The 20645-nt window shown below is 41.8% G+C and overlaps 1 protein-coding gene across 1 annotated transcript in view; it reads left to right on the top strand.

Moving 5' to 3' along the window:
* Nucleotides 1-20645, top strand: part of TMEM132B (transmembrane protein 132B) — a 514332-nt gene that overhangs the window by 39336 nt on the left and 454351 nt on the right. The window lies entirely within an intron of this gene.

The following is a 20645-nucleotide window of genomic DNA, read 5'->3' as shown; positions in this document are numbered from 1 at the left end:
CAAAGTACTTAATCTTTGCCTCTAATGTTCTTTCCTCCAGTGAGCAATCGAGCTTTATTTCCTGGAGTATGGACTGGTTTGATCTTCTTGCAGTCCAGGGCACTCTCAGAATTTAAAGTACCACAGTTTAATACAGTTCAGTACCATCATACGGTAGAGTCTCACTTATCCAACCCTTGCTCATCCAACATTCTGTATTATCCAACACAATCTGCCTCCTGCCCAAATCCACAGCTGTTTCAATACATTGCGATGTTTTCGTGCTAAATTCATAAATACAGTAATCACTACATAATGTTACTGTGCATTGAACTGCTTTTTCTGTTGATTTGTAAAATGTGATGTTTTGATGCTTAATTTGTAAAATTGCAATGTAATTTGAGGTTTCATAGGCTTTTCCTTAATCTCTCCTTATTGTCCAACATTTTTGCTTATCCAACGTTCTGCCGGCCCGTTTATGTTGGATAAGTGAGAATCTACTTTATACCATCAAGGTCTGTCTTCTGTAATGGCCAGTCATCCCACCTCCTTTCCCTAGCTTTCCTTGTTTTTCACCATTTGGCATTGGGAAAGCCTCCTGAAAATGCATTCTGGGCTCCATTTTAATGTGCTGTAGAAATGGAGTCCTACCAGAAGTGCCCATAATGATGATGATGATGATGATGATGATGATGAAGAAGAACGTGAGCTCACAAGCCTGAAAAGTTACAGAAAATGACTACTCTGGAACTTTCGAATTCAGACTGACAGAGTTTTGGAGCACAATACTCCTAACCTCACAATCTTGTTTAAAAACCAAGTATGGATCGTCAATGTTGCAATCTCAGGTGACAGCAGGATTGAAGAGAAACAACTGGAAGAGCTGACACTATACGAGGATTTAAAGATCGAACTGCAAAGACTCTGATACAAGCCAGTCAAGGTGGTCCCAGTGGTGATCGGCACACTAGGTGCAGTGCTTAAAGACCTTGGCCTGCACTTAAACATAATCAGCGTTGACAAAATTACGACCTGTCAGCTGCAAAAGGCCACCCTACTGGGATCTGCATGCATTATTTGCCGATACATCACATCACCCTAAGCTCTTGGGAAGTGTCCGATGTGTGATCCAATACAACAACCAGCATAGTGATCTTGTTTACTATGTCCTAAACTTGTTTTGTTAATAATAATAATAATAATAATAATAATAATAATCTTTATTTATAACCTGCCCGCTCTTTCCGAAGGGACTTAGGGTGGTTTACAGAAATAACAAAAATGGCAAACATTCAGTTCCCGAAAACAACTATCAAGGCACAACATGAAGTAAAATAAACTCAGTATGACTTATAAGCAATCAAAAGCAAGGATTAAACTAAATAAACATAATAAGTACAAGGAGTCAGACCGATTAAAACACTACACATTAAAATCATAATATAAAATAGTGCATCAACAGGCTATGGTAAGTATCTGATATCAGGCGAGGATGTGTGTAAAGAATGTTAATCCTCCTCCTCTCCATAGGCTAGATTACACGAATATGTCTTTAACAGCTTTTTGAAGGAGAAGTTCAAAACTTATCAGTATTTCAATGGAAAGTGTAGGCCTGCTTTTGGCTGGTAAGATAGTCACACTAATTAGAATTGTTGTTGTTGTGTGCCTTCAGGTTGTTTCAGACTTAGGGCTGCCCTCAGTCTAAAGTTTAGGGCGGGAGCCAGGTAAATGGCCCCGGAGGGCTGCATCCAGGCTGTGGGCCATAGTTTGGAGCCCCCTGAGCTAGATGTTGCACTCGAATGCAGGTTATTCTGATAGGCTTCCTGGTTGGATTTGTATAACTAGTAATGTGGTCAAGCTCAGCTGTAAAATTATTTTGGGAAAGCCCTGAAAGAACTGACTGCTACTTTTCGTGGGATGCTTGGGTAAGGAGGCCATTTGCTCATCACCACTAAAACTGTGTGTAAAATGTATGCATGGAAGCAAATTTAGAAACACTGTCTATAATTTAAAGAGAAGCAACAATGCACCTCACCATTAAAGGGAATACTGTGCTTATTCTGCAGTCCAAGTGTTAACTATGGAAGGGAAACTTCTAGCCTTTATCTTTTAGGGTTGTTTTTTAAAAAAACTTTGAACCAGGCTTGCAATGGACATCTGTTCAAATGGCTTGTTCTCCTCTGTAAAACAGGATAGTAGGCTGTCCTGCATTACACTTATAATGTGATCCTTTTTTGTTGGATTTTTTTTTTGCCTAACTGTACTGTACTCTGTTTGGGATTAATAGAGTATACAGCTGCTAGCGATATTTAAATTTCTCCCTTTTGGACAGTTATTAGGATTTATTACAAAGGATTCATCCTTTGGAAAATAATAGCCAGACTGCTCTGTATTTATTCCTTTAATGTACTTCATTTAAAAAAAGGTGTGTGCTTTTAAAAGCCGTTAGTGTGACTTGGATTTGGGCCAGAAAACTAATCTCCATTAGGGATTTACGAGTGTTATAAAAGAGAGTGCTAATGCCATGTGAAGTGGAGGTCTCATTTTGTGTTCTTTGTGCACTTAATACTAGAAAGCGTATGTTGACGTTTGCCTAAATCCAGTGGCTACTTTCAGGTAGAGTAGACTCAAGGAACTGACTGATGAATGAGAAGGTGACACTTCTATAAGTCCTACTGAATAAATGGATCCACTTGAATTGCAATTAGCATTCGGATTTAGCCCTCTGAGTGTATGGGTGAGTGTGCACTCATAGATAAAAATTCTGGAAAAATATCAAGACCAGCATTTCTCAACTTGGGGTTTGGCACCCCTGGGGGGGGGGGGGTGGTCATGGGGATTCTGTGTGCCAAGTTTGGTTCAATTCCATTGTTGGTGGAGTTTAGAATGCTCTTTGATTGTAGGTTAACTATAAATCTCAGCAACTACAACTCCCAAATGACAAAATCAACCCCCCCCCCCCATTTCCCTTGTGCATATTTTGCTACAGTGGCTGGTTTCAGTCAGGAAGTCCTAAATTTGATCAGAGGTTTTTTTTATTAGAAAGCTGACTATGGTGGGCAGAAGTCCTTGATAGAGGATCATGGCTACTCATTGACCTCCTTTTACAGCAGGGCAGACAAGTGTGTATCTCTACATATTTGGGCTACTACTCTCTTCAACCCTTGTCTTCCAAGCCAATGATGAGTAAAGTTGGAAGTCTTAGTCCAAAAGCACCAAGTGGTCTACAGTTGTCCAACCTTGTCCTATAAGAGTTCAGTACTAACCGTTGACTAGGGAGAAAGGCTTGCCCAAGACATTTTTCTGTCTGAGATAGCATAGGTACCACAAAGGCATTGCAGATAATATCTAGTTTAACGTATTCCTGAATGATCTCGAGGAAGCCATGATGGCCACCTACCAAGACTGGGTATAGGGAGAGTTCCCATCCTCCTGTATGAAGATGATACAGCCATTCCCTCCAGGTCTAGACCAGAGCTTTTACACCAACTCAGGAAATTTACAGAATATTGTGTAACAAACGAGCCAATAATAAATTTCAACAAATCAAAAGTTCTGGTCTTTGAAAGTAAATTCACAGAATATAAATGGTCTACTGACAAATTCTCTCTAGAACCGATCAGAAGCTTGCAGTATTTGGGCCCTTACATTCCACCATACCTTATCCTGGAGAGTGCACTCTGAAACAGTGATTGGAAAGGCAAAGGCCTGCTGAGCAGCTATAATAAGGTTTTATTACATCAAAAGAGGACACTGTGCCCCCCCTGCACTAAAAATCTTTAATGCCAAAATAGTCTCTAAATAAATAAATAAACTCCTCTTTGAAGCAGCCATATGGTGTGAAAATGCAACTGTAAACCCAGACAGAGTGCAAGCAAGGTTCATAAGAGATCTTCTAAATATGCCTTCTTGTGTACCAGACGTGGTCCTGCTCCTAGAAACGGGTGAATGCCTATTGAGTACTAAGGCTTGGGCTCTGAAAATGAACCTGTGGTTTAAAACAATGGTATTTAAACTAGGAACAGGTTTACTACATCTACTCCCCTACAATGCCTCCAAACCCTTTGGGCAAGGAGGATTGAATGGAAGGTGGCCTCAATGGGACTATCCACATCCCTTCTGCTCCATTTGGGATTCAAAATGGCACAAGAATTCCTGGAGTAAAGGTTGCGGGACATTGCCCTGAGAGAGCTTAGAGCCCACTCAAATTCACCATTCTCCCTCCGAGTCTTAAACTTGCCATACAGAGAGTCATTTAAGACATGTGATTATTTATTTATTTATTTATTTATTTGGAACATTTATATCCCATCCTTCTCAACCTCCGAAGAGGGACTCAGGATGGCTACCAACATGCACTATTCAATGCTAACACAAAATAAAACATAGCATAAAATACAGTTAGTACAAATTAAGACAGTTATAAATATATATTGTATTAAAACAGTTTGCCAGTTCCAATTGTCATCCTAAAAACAGTCCATTGTCGTCCATTAAAACACTGTCTTTCCCAGAAAATCAGTCTATTCTGCAAATGCCTGATCTCACATCCAGGATTTGAGTTTCTTCTGGAAGGTCAGGAGAGAGGGCAGATTTGATCTCATTAGGGAGGGACTTCCACAGCCGAGGGGCCACCACGGAGAAGACCGTGTCTCTCATCTCCACCAAACCTGACTGTGAAGGCAGTGGGACTGAGAGCAGGGTTTCTCTGGACGATCTTAAGATCCTTGATGGTTCGTAGAGGGAGATACAGGTAAACTGGGCTAGAACCGTTTAGGGCTTTATAGCTTAAAGCCAGCACTTTGAATTGTGCTTGGAAGCTAATGGGCAGCCTCCCTGTACCCAGCTCCTAAAAATACCTAAAAAGTCTTACAGTCATCAAATATCACAGATTCTTTACAAAGGCGAGAATAAACGTATTTTCCCCAGAGCTGCTAAGAGGCAGATTGTCTGGAATTTCTTACTCCCAAAGACTTTGCCCCTGTGAAGGAAATAAAGTAGAAACTATAGAACACATTTTGTTGAAGTGCCGCTATTCCACAGTGCAACGTATCCAACTTTTATATCCAGTTTTGTTCTGCATGACCAGCCATCCCCCACAGGAGATTGTTAGATATCTTTCAGAGGACAAATGCCACAGGGTGACTCTCATAGTGGCAAAATTCCTTGCAGTGGCAGCAAGGCTGAGAAAGAAGCTAACCTCGGATAGGGGTGTTACTTGAAACCATGTATATTAATTTTGGACAGTGAGACAGGATAATTTATTAATGACTGTTTGTTCATGAATGGGTCTATGGACCGCAATAAATGTTGTTGTTGTTATTGTTGTTGTTGTTGTTGTATCTCTAGGTATCTCATCCAAGACTCCCTGGTGTTGGGAGATAATTGCCCTCATCTTGCTAAAAAAAAAAGGTCAGTTTGTCATTGCCTATACTTGGGCCTATAGGGGCTCCAGGGAGGCCTTTTTTGGAAGTAGTTGCACCATCATTTATTTTAAACAAGATGGAAAACTTCTCATTCTGAGAGGTACATTAATAATATGTTGTGGCTCAGATCTAACTGCATCTCCTCTCTGGACGACCAGTCAAGAAGGATAGGGATCAAGAGGATAAGTTGTCTTCCTTACTTATACTATCAGTTTGTCCACATCTGTGGTACTCATTAACTGAAACTGATCCAGTGTAATCCTACTCACAGAGTTGCTAGACAACTTCTGCTGTAACAATGGCATCTAAGACTGCTCTTATCTGAGAGATTTTGTCTGTGAAATAATCAAGAAAGGCATCACAGTGCACTGCTGAAGCCTCCAGAGTTGGACTTGTGGGGAGAAGGTGCCTGAGTTAGACCCTTTACCACCCTAAATAATTCAGCCGAATGTGAATTCACAGACACAGTGCATGCAGAGAAGAAGGCGTTGTTCACTGCATGTACTGCCACTTTATAGGAATGAAGTTGTTCCCTACAGTGTTGTCTTGTCGGATTTTTTAGCCATCTGCGCTCCCGTCATCATCATCCTTCTCATTTCAGCTCTCTGAGATCTTCTGTATACTAATGAGCCTGGTTAGTAATAGTCTGGAGAGGATGTTTGGGAGTGATCATGTCAATAGCCCTAGTCAACTCTTGATCCCATCTATTGGTGATGGGAATCAGGAGCTGTTAGGCTCAAAAATAACCCTCACTTGGGGTGATTCCACAAAATATAGCAGAGTGCCAGAAGCATAGTTCATAAGCAGTGGAAGCTTATGTGAATTGAGCGAGGATTAGTCTCCATTCAACAGCATGGAACAGGATTGCACACAACTTCATAGGTTCAAAATATATGTTTATTAAAGTCAAAAGAACTGCATTCTGGATAGAAAAGGTTCTTGGAGCTAACTAGCTTACTAAGCTTTCTTCTAAGAAAAGTAGGAGAGGATTAAAATAAGGAAATACCCATGCAACTATATTTTGCCTGGAGAAAGGCAAAATGCATCCTTACTCAAAGAAGACAAAGGAAAAGAAAGACCAAAATGGAGAATGACCACATGGTCAAACCAGGGCAATTAAGCCAGGTTAATCAAAATACCTTTAAAGAGGAAGTTACCTCATCCCTCAGAGATATCACATTGCTAAGTATTCAAAGGGGGAGAAGGTAGTGGCATGCAGGAAGACAAAGCCCCTTCAAAGCCCCTTCTGAGATAGGCATGCATAGGAATTTGGGGAAGGAATCCCTCATTCTAATTCTATCTAGACTAACTACTCATTGAGGGCTGGAGAATTGTGCAGTCAGGGATGAAACCCAACAATTGGCCAGAGCATGATCATTGGTGATGCCAGCCATAAAACCCTTTAACACTTTCTGGAATCCTGATGAATTTGAGAGTGGACCATGGAAAAAACTAAGAAAGGCAGGAAAAGGCATGCCCCTTTGTAAAGAAAGCTAGCTGCAGAATCTGAGGGGATGCCTCAAGGATTTTCCTGGCAAAGCTGGAAACTCTGTCAGTTGCTCCAGGTCATTGCTGTGGCAATTTGTTTTAGCTATCTCTAGTCATGGTCCTGAATTTCATTCAAGGCTCTTGAAGCTGGCTCCTGTAGACCTGTCCAGGGTCCTGAACCTACTGCATTCTAACGCTATAGCATTTGGCTACTTTACTGTGCGCTCTTTAATTAAAAATAATTGTTGGTAGGATAAAACATCATCTTATAATTATTTTGTTAATAAATAATTGAAGCTAGCAACATCGAAGTATAGAGATAAACTGACACAGATTGTAAATGACACAAAACCTCTAGGTCAGGAGATGAAATGGTGTTGGATAAAAATGGTGGAGTTGAATTGTTCACTTGCTCCTTCTTCTCTTTTGCTAAAGTTCAGTCCTTTCCACCTTCAGTTGAAATTTTGACTGCATGAATGTGTCAGCTGCAGCATCAAGGGCCATGTGGCTTGAGAGAAAATCTTGCTTTTGAGCGTCTTAGGTATGTCGAGCCCCTCGTGAGAGAGCCAGGTGGCCACTTAAAAGTACGATGCAAAACAGGTGAAACTTGCCAACCTGATGACCCTTCTGCCTACCAAATGTTTGTGCTGTAAAGAATCTTGTAAAAACTGAATCCGTGCCTAGCCATCCATCTGTCTGCTGGGTGGGTGGAATGGAGACGACACTCGAGTCGTCAGCCCCCTAATGTGGCTTTACGTGTGTGTGTCTGTGTGAGCTTTTAATGTCACTGCAAAATCGAGAACAGGGTACAGTACTAAAATAGCAACAACCCATTTCAATCTTGCCGTGCCTTTGCTGAGCTCAAAGTTGGGCATATGTTTCTCTTTCCTCATTATATCCTCACAACAATCCTGCAAAGTAGTTGAGGCTGAAAGTGATCAGACCAGGTCGGGGGTGGGGGGTGGGGGTGGGGGACGGGGACAGGGTTTTCAGCTTGGGTCTTCCTAATCTTAGACAATCACATTAACTACTGTATTTCTTCAATTGTAAGATACCACCAATTGTAAGATGTACACTAATTTCAGTACTGCCAACAGAAAATAAGAGCTTTATTTATATATAGAAAAAAGCACCTGTGATTCTAAGATGCACCCTATTTTTTAGAGCTGTTAATGTGGGAAACAAGTACATGTTAGAGTGGAAGGAATACAATATTTGGCCCTGGAACTCTGCTGCATCTGCAGACCACCTCTCTGTCCTTGGAGCCCTTCTTAGGGCTGCATGTGCTGTTGCCAAAGGCTTGAACAAAACAGCCTGGAAGTGATTGAAAGTTGGTTTCTGGATTTGAGAAATAGCTGTTACTTGAGTAAAGCAATGCAAGGCCTTGCAGAAACAAATCTAAAAGGTGAATTGCCTCTTGCAGAGTCTTCCAAGAATGGCAACTCACCATCTTTTTGGTCCCTAGAAGCAGTCTTGGTGGCTGTATCTGAGACCTTGGGGCTGAGGTTTGCCCATTTCTAGTAAACTATTCATTTTCTCTCCTAATAGGAATGTTCCATGACGCCTTGTGATGGTTTTCCTACCAAATGTATGCATAACAGTGCTGAATCAGTCCAAAGCTTTGCTTAGTCTCACATCCTGGATTTTACAATGGTTAAACAGACAACACTTTGTAAGCCCACAAGCAGGATGTAAGCATTATAGCATAATAATAATAATAATAATAATGAAAAGTCAATGACAAATCCCAAATGTAGACTCTGCAAGGAAGCAGATGAAACAATAGATCACATCCTCAGCTGCTGCAAGAAGATCGTGCAGACAGACTACAAGCAGAGGTATAACACCTTTGCTCAGATGATTCATTGGAACCTGTGCCACAAATACCATCTACCTCCAACAAAGAACTGGTGGGATCACAGGACGGAAAGGGTTACAGAAAATGAACACGTCAAACTCCTCTGGGACTTCTAAATTCAGACAGACAGAGTTTTGGAGCACAGTACTCCTGACCTCCGTGTGATCCAATACAACAGCCAGCAGAGTTATCTTGTCTGCTGTGGACTCATCTTGTTGTGTTTCAAATAATAATAATAATAATAATAATAATAATAATAATAATAATAATGCTTCATTTCTAACCAACCCTTTTCCCCTAGGGCAGTGTTTCTCAACCTGGGGGTTGGGACCCCTAGGGGGGTCATGAGGGGGATGTCAGAGGGGTCACCAAAGACTATCGAAACCACAGTATTTTCTGTTGGTCATGGGGGTTCTGTTGGAAGTTTGGCCCAATTCTATCTTTGGTGGAGTTCAGAATGCTCTTTGATTGTAGGTGAACTATAAATCCCAGCAATTACAACTCCCAAATGTCAAGGTCTACTTTCCCCAAACTCCACCAGTGTTCACATTTGGGCATATTGAGTATTTGTGCCAAGTTTGGTCTAGATCCATCATTGTTTGAGTCCAAGGTGCTCTCTGAACTACAACTCCAAAACTCAAGGTCAATAATGTGATGATGATATGCTAGAGCAAAACAGCGCCAAAGTGCATTTCCAGTGTCCAAACGATGATATATTGAGTTGTTCTAATCCTCCTCCTCGCCATAAGCTGAAGTGCAGAGATGGGTCTTTAAAAGTTTTTTAAAGGAGAGGAGGGAGGGGACCAGTTTTACTTCTTTGGGGAGAGAGTTCCAGAGGCGGGGGATGATCGTGGAGCAGGCCCTTTCTCTTGTCCCCACCAGCTGCACTTGATAGGCGGGTGGGACTGAGAGCAGGGCCTCCTCCACTGACCGCACTGCCTGTGTTGGTTTATATGTAGAGATGCAGTTGGTTAAATAGCCTGGACCCAAACCATTTAGGGCTTTATAGGTAATAGCCAGCACTTTGTATTTAGCCCGGAAGCAGACTGGCAGCCAGTGCAGCTGCCACAACAGGGGAGTGGTTATCTCCCTATATGATGCTCCAGTTAGTAACCTGATTGCTGATTTCTGGACTAGTTAAAGCTTCTGAACTGTCTTCAAAGGCATCCCCACATAGAGAGCATTGCAGTAGTCCAGATAGGATGTAACTAAGGCTTGGACTACCATGGCCAGATCTGTCCTCTCAAGGTATGGGTGCAGCTGGTCCACAAGTTTTAATTGTGTGAAGGTGTTCCTGGCCACCACCAATACATGAAGTTCCAGGGTCAGCAATGAATTCAGAATCACCCAAAAGCTGCGAACCTGTGTCTTCAGGGGGAGTGTGATCCCATCCAGCACAAGCTGTAGCCCTATACCGTGATCTGCCTTACAATTGACCAGGAGTTCTTGTCTGGATTTAATTTCAACTTGTTAGCTCTCATCCAGTCTGTTACTGATGACAGGCATTGGTTTAGAACCAGGACAGGATTCTTGGCTTTGGGTGGAAAAGAGTAATAGAGTTTTTGCTCATGTTTCCCAGAAGTGTCCTGCCTCTGATACTGGAGGCAATCTACAGGGGAAATGACTACAATGTATTGATAGCTTTCACCTATATGGATCCATTTAATCTCCTTTAAAGCCAACGTGATGGCTATAACTCCAAATTCTCATGCAGTTCTATGGTTCTTAATGTAATTGGGAGCTGCTCTTGAGTAGTATTCTTTTTCAAATTCCATGGCAAAAATGAAAAATTAAATTCCCAGACATGCACCTTTTCTACTAAAAGGCCCAATTATTTTGGGTTGATATTTCCTGAAAAGATAGCGATCCTCTTAGCCTTACCTAGTACTGCAATGGTATTATATATTCTGCATTTTTAAATGGCGTTTCATTGGTATAGTATTATCTTTGCTGCTATGGTGATTTGCTGTAAACTCCCTACAAAACAAAACCGATGTTCCACAAAGTACTCCTTGGTGGGGACACAATGCTTGCTTTTTGGAATAATGTTTGCAAGTGCCATTAAACACTTCGAACTGCCTGCTTTTCACACACTAATATGGAAATGGCTTCAAAGTACCTATTGTTTCTGGGCTTTTGACTTACTGGAGCTGTTTCTCAGTGCAAAGATGAACCAATTCATAGTGCTAACAGCCATGTGATTGCATAATCTCCGCATCCGTGTGGGAGGTTGTTTGTTTTCACTCCCAAGTAAACAGGAGACCTTGAATAGTGGAATTAACCATCTTTTGTGGGTTTCGCCTCTTCCATCAATCACTTATGCCATAGAAGAAGAGGACCATGTTACTCTAAGGTGCATGAAACAAGGCGGCATAAAATACAATAGACACATATTAATTATTATCATCAGAAAGAAAAAAGGTAAGCCACAGCAAGCTACCTGAGCCCATGGTTTGTATATAATCCCCAGCTCCGTGTGTCTCACGTGACTAGCTATATACTCCTAAAAGGACTCTTTATTGTCATTATCTACTGCCGATTTATCATCTGTCTACTAGTCACAATCTAGTGATCTTATCTGTTTCCTTCTCTTCTGTACGTGCCACAATGGCTAAACCACGGTTTGGCCGATGGGTTTAAAAAGCAGCCGAGGGGAGAATTTGGGAGGGAAAGGGCATGAAGGGAAGGTTAAAGTAAGTAGAAATAAAACCATAAAAGCTTAGAGTTGCAGGGGACCACAAAGACCATCTAGTCCAGCCTCCTGCCATGCAGAAATACACAACTAAAACCCTGTTCAAAGATGCCAATCTAACCTCTACTCAGATATGTCCAAAGTTGAAGAGTCCATCCCCTGATCCAGGGTAGTATGCTCCAAAAAGGTCTTCCTAATGTTTAGATGGAATCTCTCTTTTTTGCCATTTGAGCCCATTGGTTTGTGTTCCTGTCTCTGGAACAGCACGAAACAAGGTTCCACCATCTTCTTAAAATTTTCCCACTTGCGACCCTTTTCTACCTGAGAATTTTTATGTGACCCTGGCTATATAGATATATAAAATAGGTATAAAAATCAAACATTTACCAATACTAAATCAGCATTTGCAGAGCTTGTTAAACAGGTAGGCTGATTTACCTTTTTATGGAGTACAGCTGAAGCATTTATGGAGTACAGCTGATGCATAGTCTGGTATAAACATTGTTGCTAATGATTTTGTGTAAATGTCTCAAACAGAATACCTTTGCTGTTGCCAATTTTTTGGGACCCTAACATTGAGCTAAGGAGACCCACAGTTTAAGAAGTAGTGCTCTATATATGACATCCCTTCAGATATTTCAAGATGAAGAAAGTACTCACTTTGTGGTAGCTACTATATTCACCCTATATTCATGCTGATTTACATACCAAACAGTTCTTTGATCTTTAAACTGCTTTTAAAATAATTGGCTTCCGTTGGGTTTCATCCCAACTGCACAAGTCTTTGTGTCATCAAGTTTCTAGTCCTCAATGAGTAGCTAGCCTAGAGACGGCCAAGTTCAAGGATTCCTTTCCCCACATTTCTGTGCACATTTCCTAAAGGGCTTTGTTTTTGTCTTTACTGCTAGCCACTGTCTCCTCCCCCCTTTGACGACATAGTAATGGAATTCTGTGAGGGAACTTCCTTTCCAGTTAAATTGCCCCGGGAAGGCCATTCGGTCTCCACCATGTTTACTTCCTTCTTTTCTTTCTCCCTGTGAGGACATATTTTGCCTCACTGTAGGCAAAATGTAGCTACGTTGACTTTCTTTACCTTCTACCTTCTTTAGAAGATGAGATTTAACAAGCTATTTAGCTCCAAGACTTTTCTATCAAGAATGTATTTCCTTTTACTTTAATAAATCTCTTGAACCTAAAGATTGACTCTGCAATCCCTTAGCCATCCTAAAGGTTAAAGGCTATTCCTGCTCACCACAAGTTTCTGTGGATTATGGAGTTTACTCCCGGAACTCTGCTATATTTTGGTGGAATTACCCTGGTGATTATCTTTGAGCCTAACAGCTCAGATTCTCCAACAGCCTTTACCCTGATATTTTGCCCAAATATCCGCATGGGTTCTGTTTTTTTTTTTATGTGTGGCTGTCTCCAGTCAGCATCTTGCATTGAAGCTTGAGGAGGAGTTATTGAAGGCCCAAGCTGGTTGGTAGGAGATGACTAGGACCACCAAGAAGTGAGCTTGGTTACGTTTGAATTTGTAATTTTAATTTTGTCAGTGATCATTTTTTTTAAAAAAAAGAAGGAATGTGTATGCGGATACTCACAGATCAGTATATTGGTTTATCAGTACACGCAGTTATCACAGGTATGGAAAGGGAGTTGAAATCTTCTGAACAGGGGCACAGACAGCAAAATGAACAAAACTAGAAAATATATATTTTTGACTGGAGTCACACTTGAAAAAATGTACTTGTTCCAACTTACAAATTCAGTGTTAAGAACAAACCTAAAGAACCTGTCTTGTTTGTAACTTGGTGAGTGCCTGTATTAGTGCACCTGTTCATAACACGATGGTTACTGGTTAATTAGGTAGAAATGCATACATTTGCATGCATGACAGAAAACCCACAATGTCCCCATTGCCAGGTGGCCACCAAAAGTCCAAATGAAGTTTTACGAAAACAAGCTCTGTTTGAGGTGAGCGAACTCAACACCATACGTGCGTGCTGCATGTGACACTGTTGAGGAAACGTGGGATCTATGCAGATAGGGAAAAATAGTATCAATAAAGATATTTTTCAGGTGTAGACAGGTTCCTCAGTCAAAGCAGATGACATGTGAGAGCCCCATGTTTGGAACTCCTGACATATTCAGAAGTATGCACATAATTGGATTCCACGCTTCAGGGAAGGGGTCAGTTTAACCTTTCCTTTTTCGTGCAGTTTGCGTTCTGAATTTCTTCTCATCACTTTGTGGTGGATGCTCTGTCTTTTAAAACAACTTGCCAGCAATCTGATTAGATTAAGTATTTACAAATGAATTGATAGTACCTTTCTTTCCCTGACTGGGGGCTCTCCTTCCTTGTTCTGTGCATTTATGAACATACTAACTTGTGTACCCAGTGTTGCCCAGGTTATTTGAAAAAGTCATTTTTTTAAAAAAAAATTACAAAATGTATAAGGTTGTGGGGAACTACAACTCACATCATGCCAGGTTAGCCACCCGAAACTCCATCAGTAGTTAAAGTTTGTCAAGTTGGGCAAGTTTGCTCTAGATGCATCCTTGGTGGGGTTCAGTGTGCTCTCTAGCTGCAGGATAAACTACAGCTCCCACCATGGTGGGTCAGTCCCCTCAAATCCTTCCAGTAAGTTCAGTTAGTCATGGGGGTTCTGTGTGCCAAGTCTGATCCAGTTCTGTCATCGGTGGTGGTCACAGTCTCAGGATGTAAGTGAACTACAACTTCCAGAAATTAAGGTCACTTCCCCCCAAACCCCTCCATTATTTTCAGTTCGTCATGGTGGTTTTGTGTGCCAAGTGAGGTCGTTGGTGGGGTTCAGACTGCTCTTTGATTGCAGGTGAACTATAAATCCCAAGGGCTATAAATCAAGGTGAATCCCCCCCCCCAAACCTCTCCAGTATTTTTCTTTGTTCATGGGGGTTCTGTGTGCCAAATGTGGTCCAGGTCCATTGTCGGGGGGGGGGGGGGGGTCACAGTGCTCTGACTTGATGCAGGGTGAACTACAACTTCCATCATTGGAGTCAATCCCCTCAAACTCCTCCAGTATATTTTGTTGCTGATTAGTTCTGCTCTGTTGTTGTGCAGACAGAGTTGAAGAGAGTAGGAAAGGGTTAAGGGAGAGACAGTGGGTGGGATCATGCAAATTCCACACCAATGGAGAGAGTCAGAAACACTGGGATGTCTGTGGTGGAGGAAACACGTAAAATCTAGGATGCAATTGTCCCTGAATGAAAGCATTCCTTGGGTGGTGAACAGTATGGTGTTTCTGGAGGACATTGGCAGGGGTTCGGCTACATGTTCATGCCACTCACAATAACCTGAAATGTTATTGGAGGGAGGGCTTTTGGTGGCTCCTCAGCACTGTGGGTTAAAGCTGTTTGTGGAAGTGGGAACCTGTCTGTGGAAGTGGCACCCCATCCACATACACACATACATATTTTCACTTTTATCACTTTTGTTATTTTTATAGCTAGATGATGTGTAAATTGCCTTGGTTACAAGTTTAGAAGGATTATTTGTATCTCAAAGCCATGTCAATGCATCAACAGTTGCCAAAAAGTAGAACTAGTGGCATTCGGTTGTAAGTCCTCACGGAGCCAGTTTTTGGGGCATTGCAGAGATTAAATGGGGAGCATACAGAGTTAGAGATGGGTTTCTCAGGCTAACTGTCATGTATGCTCACGTATAGGTCATCTTAATTTTTTTAATTAAATGTCTATATCATATGCAATATCACAATGCATTAACAAATCACAACCTAATATTTTGCCTTATCCCTTCCACCCTTGCTCCCTCCCCAAGTCACAGACGTTTACAGACAACTTCTCTGTCAGTCCTCTTGCTAATAAATGATCCTCTACTCTATTGTCTGATTTTCTTAATAATAGTCATATCTTCCCTGAGTCATGTAACCAAAATGTCACTTGATCCGAGGGTGGTTTAAATTTGCTGTTACTCTGGCACAGCTGATAAATGGTTTCCATATATAACTTCAAACACATTCTCTTTTATTTCTCCCCTCTCTTATCTCACTTGGTATGTTAATGTTTCAGATAACACTGTGGCCTATATTCTGTTTAACCAATGCTGTATCAATACATTCTCTATTTAGAACCGCATTGGCTAGAACCCTTCACATTTACTGTTGTCCAATAATGTGTCACTCTTCCTATATTTGTGCATTTCATTTTTCTTTCTTAAATGTAGTACCATAAATATATCCATACTAAATTTCGTTTTGGTAATTTCAGCTCAGTTATTCAACCTGTCAAGATCGCTTTGAATTCTGTTTGTAGAATCATAGAGTTGGAAAAGACCCTAAGGGTCATCCAGTACAACGCCCTTCTGCCATGCAGGAAAAGCACAATCCAAGCCCTCCTGACAGATGACCATCCAGCCTCTGATTAAAAATCTCTACAGAAAGAAACTCCCCCAGACTCCCAGGCAGTAAATTCATTGTTTAATAATAATACATTTTATTTATATTCTGCCCTTCTCCCTGTGTGGACTCAGAGCAGAATACAGTATAAACAGATACGGGCAAACATTCAATGCCTTGGTCCAATACAATGAGATACACAAACACAAACAAAGACAAAAGCAAGCCTCCAGCTTTTGGAGGCGGTGCTCATCTCTGGCTCTGGGGGAGGTGCTGTTCTCCATTTCCAAGCCGAAGAGCCTCTTGGTTGTCTGACTGGCACGACTGCTTGGAGCGTCTTATGCCTTTCCTGCCAAAGCAGTACCTATTTATCTAATCACATTTGCATGTTTTCAAACTGCTAGGTTAGCAGGAGCTAGGGCTGAAAGCAGGAGCTCACCCCGTCCCACGGATTCAAGCTGCCAATCTTCAGGTCAGCTGTTCAGCAGTAGAAAGGTTTAACCCATTGCACCATCTTTTATAAAGATGAGAAATAACTTGGCTCCTTAAGAGAGCTATGTGGCACCCTGCTGGTTACTTCTCTCCAGATGAAGAGGAACTTTTGGTGAGAACTGCATTATATGGTCAGTGTAGACCAGTCATGGGCAAACTTTAGCCCTCTGGGTGTTTTGAACTTCAATTCCCAGAAATCCCAAACAGCTTACCTGCTGTTAGGAATTGTGGTAATTGAAATTCAACACACCTGGAGGACCAAAGTTTGCCCATGTGTGGTGTAGACCCACATAATGCAGTTCAGTGCAGTTAAACTGCACTGTATGGGTCTGCACTGACCATATTATGTAGTTCTAAACTGTTTTATGTGGTAGTGGAGATCCAGCCTGGGTTTGGTGGTCAGCCGTTTATAAATCCACCTGAGGTGTCTAGCCCACATTTCACCAATTTGGCTGCAAGAATGTCATGGGACATAGTCAAAACCATTACAGAATCCAAGATATACTATAGCTATAGCATTCCGCTGATCTACCAAGCTTGTAACTCTATCAAAAAGAGACATAAAATTAAGGCTGGATCTATACTGTCAGATTACTGAACTCAGACTATCTGATTTGAACTGGATTATATGAGTCTATACTGCCTTATAATCCAGTTCAAAGCAGATAATCTGGATTCAGAAACCGGATTATAGGGCAATGTAGGTGGGGCCTAAGTCTGTATTTGAGCAACCCATCCTGGCTCTCTTTGTAAGATACCTGTCTATTCAATTATCTGTTCTAGAACATTTCCCTTCGTGGGACCACATCTTGCCTACTTCTGCTTTAGTGGACTACCTAGGAGTCATTTTCTTTTAATTCAGCGCTGCTTACTGAGCAAGTGCATATAGTTGTGCTGTAAGATAGGTTTCTCTTTTGTTGGTGGTAGTAGCTAGTGGCCTCTATCTCGAAGACAGACAAAACATTCATCCAATGTCATGTTGCTCATTTATAAAAAAAAGCGTTCCTATAAAATCTGCTTTGGAAGAAAAATGCCCTGGCATAATTGAGAGAGAGAAATGCTAAACATCCACATGCTTTGAGTTCATTACATGTCACATCAATTTAAAAACCTCTCACTTAAGACTAAGGAGAGAAATAACTCTCATTTACTCCAGATGTAGCATTACGACTGTTATATGGTAAAGGAAAGGAGTTGTTGGCCTTTGGGAATTGGGGATATTTCCTGATTGTGTAATTTTAACAATTTTGACATAATTCCTAAGGGACAAAAGAGTTGTGATTGTTTTGTTTTACTCTCCTTTCTTTTTGCTAGTTCTGGCTGTCCAGATAGGAACCAAGGGACATCTTGACTTGGATCTAACTAGCCTTTTTGGGCCCCATCTACACTGTCATATAATGCAGTTTCATAATGCATTATATGACAGTGTAGACCAGACATGGGCAAATTTTTGGCCTTCCAGGTGTTTTGGGCTCCAGCTCCCACAATTCCTAACAGCCGATTGGCTGTTAAGAATTGTGGGAGTTGAAGTCCAAAACACCTGGAGGGCTGAAGTTTGTCCATGTCTGGTGTAGGTTCATATAATGTAGTTCAGCAGCATTATGGAATTGCATTATATGGCCGTATAGATGGGGCCATGGTCTACCTGCTGGTTCTCAACTATGTTTCTACTGGATATGTGTAGAATTATTACAGAAACCAAGCTTCATCTGAGGATCAGGATATTTTAGTGGTGAAGCTTCACTTATTTTGTTCAAGAATATAGTACATAAGTTACTTACATTGCATAATTATAGGGTCATGATTTTATTAAACAGTGGAGGAGTATTGCGTAGAATCATAGAATCATAGAATTGGAAGAGGCCACATGGGCCATCTAGTCCAACCGCCTGCCTGCCATGCAGGAAAAACACAAGTCCAAAACACCTGGAGGGCCGAAGTTTGCCCATGCCTGCTCTATGCCATGAGCTTACTTGACACCTTGCATAAATATTTTGAAATATGCCATAGGGTGCATCTGCACTGTAGAATTAATGCAGTTTGACATCACTTTAACCGTCATGGCTCAGTGATATGGAATAATGAGGGTTGTAGTTTTACATCTTTCACCTTCTCTGGGCCTTCTACAGCTCCCATGATTCCATAGTGTAGAGCCATGGCAGTACAAAACTGCATTTATTCTACAATGTAAATGCACCCACAGTGCCAGGCTGTCGGTAATTGAAGATGGCAGCTCACAGCACTTAAGACCCGGGTATGATTCTGGTGGCTCTCACAAGATGCTAGTCCTTTTCATAGCTGTCCAAAGGTGTGGGGTATTCCTGTCAGACCTGGGGCTTTTTTTTTTTTGGGACAAATTGCATTGTCTTGGCCTTTCAGGCTCACAGTTTTCCTGTGCAAGTTCTGTGCCTGAAACCACAGTCAAAGCTTACTTGTAGCTGTGTGATGTACGGAAATATCAGTATTAGTTATCTGGTGGGCTTGTCCAACATTCCTGAGCATTTCCCTGCAAATCTCCATGACAGGCGATTGAGAAACAACAGGGTTCCCCTCGAATACGATTTTGAAAACTGCTGGTTTGGAGATCAAAGTGGTTCCCTGCAAATAGTAAAATTGGACACCCTTGGCCTTATAACAATTTGGATTTCATATATCTGTTTATAGCGGCAGAAATTATTGTGTTTTGTTGCTAGGTGAATCGGAGCTCCGGCTCCCGTGGAAGCATCGCGCCCGCATAGATACAAATGCTGTTTCCTTTTCTTAAAGATCTGTCAAAGCAGCCTTTTTGGTCCACCTGCTGGTAAATGGGTTCCTTTGCATTTCTAAGAGCCCAGGATTTGTAAGTAGGTGGCATAGCTTTGTGTGGCAGCTCTCACTTCTCTCCCGCCTCTTGAATAATTATGAGGATGGGGCAGAAAAAGCTGTTTAAAGGCCCCCTCCCCACTCATGTTTCATTTCTCAAAGCCTTCCTTCCTTCCTTTGTAAGTTGTATCAACCATTTTCTAGATTAGCCTTCCCCAATGGGAACCCTTCAAACAGTCTGAACCACAATTCCTGTCTTACCCAGCTAGCATGGAGGTAAACTTCAGGAAACATTCACTCCTAGCTCCAACAGACAAGAGTTCTTTGTCCCACCCTGGTCATTCCATAGATATATAAATCCAGTTTCCTAGTTCAAACAGACCTCACTACCTCTGAGGATGCTTGCCATAGATGCAGGCGAAACGTCAGGAGAGAATGCCTCTAGAACATGGCCATATAGGCCGAAAAAACCTACAACAACCCAGTGATTCCAGTCATGAAAGCCTTCGACAATACATTAAACTTCAGGAAGTTGCAAAAAAGCAGAGCTGCAAATGATGCCCCTAGAATCCTAGAATAATAGAGTTGGAAGAGACCATGTGGGCAATCTAGTCCCACCCCCCTGCCATGCAGGAAAAGCACAATCAAAGTACCCTGGCAGATGGCCATCCAGCCTCTGCTTAAAAGCCTCCAAGGAAGGAGCTTCCACCAGACTCTGAGGCAAAGAATTTCACTGCTGAACAGCCAAGAATTTTACTGCTGTACAGTCAAGAAGTTTTTCTTCATGTTCTGGCAGAATCTCCTTTCCTGTCATTTGAACCCATGGCTTCATTGAGTTCTAGTCTCCGAATTGAAGGAGACAAGCCTGCTCCCTCTTCCTTATGACATCCTTCCTGATATTCAAACATGGCTCTTATGTCTTCTCTCAATCTTCTGAGGCTAAGCAGGCCCAGCTCTTTTAAGCCGCTTCTCACAGGGATTAATGCTCTCCACACTTTTGACCATTGTAGTTGCTCTCCTCTGGACACCTTTCAGCTTAGAGTCAAAATCCCTCTTGAATTTCTTTGCTCAGAATTGGACATAGATTTGTTATTCCCGGTGAGACCTGACCAAAGCAGAATAGAGAGGCACCATGACTTCCCTCAAAATCAACACTATTCTCCTTTGGATGCAGTTCAAAATCCCATTTACTTTTGAGATGCTGCATCACACTGCTGGCTCATGTTCAACTTGTTGTCCACTAAGACTCCAAGATCTAGATCAGTGGTTGGAATGATGTGGCCCTCTAGGTATCACACAACTGCAATCTTCAGCTTTTCCTGCCGCTGATTCTTTTGGCTAGGTTTCTGGGAGCTGATATCCAGATACTTGTCCTTTCCATATGATGGCTGGATGTTGAGGCAAACTGCTTGTGAGAAGAGTGGCATGGCTGGAGATGAAGAGTCTGGCAAATTGGGTGGATCACAGATCCCTTGGGCAAGTCAAGATGTCTTGCTTACAGATGTCTTGGTGCC

Source organism: Anolis sagrei, chromosome X (assembly GCF_037176765.1).
Source record: "Anolis sagrei isolate rAnoSag1 chromosome X, rAnoSag1.mat, whole genome shotgun sequence".
In the NCBI taxonomy this organism is placed as follows: Eukaryota; Metazoa; Chordata; class Lepidosauria; order Squamata; family Dactyloidae; genus Anolis; species Anolis sagrei.
The sequence above is the reverse complement of the archived record's forward strand: the minus strand, read 5'-3'. Positions and strand labels throughout refer to the sequence as shown.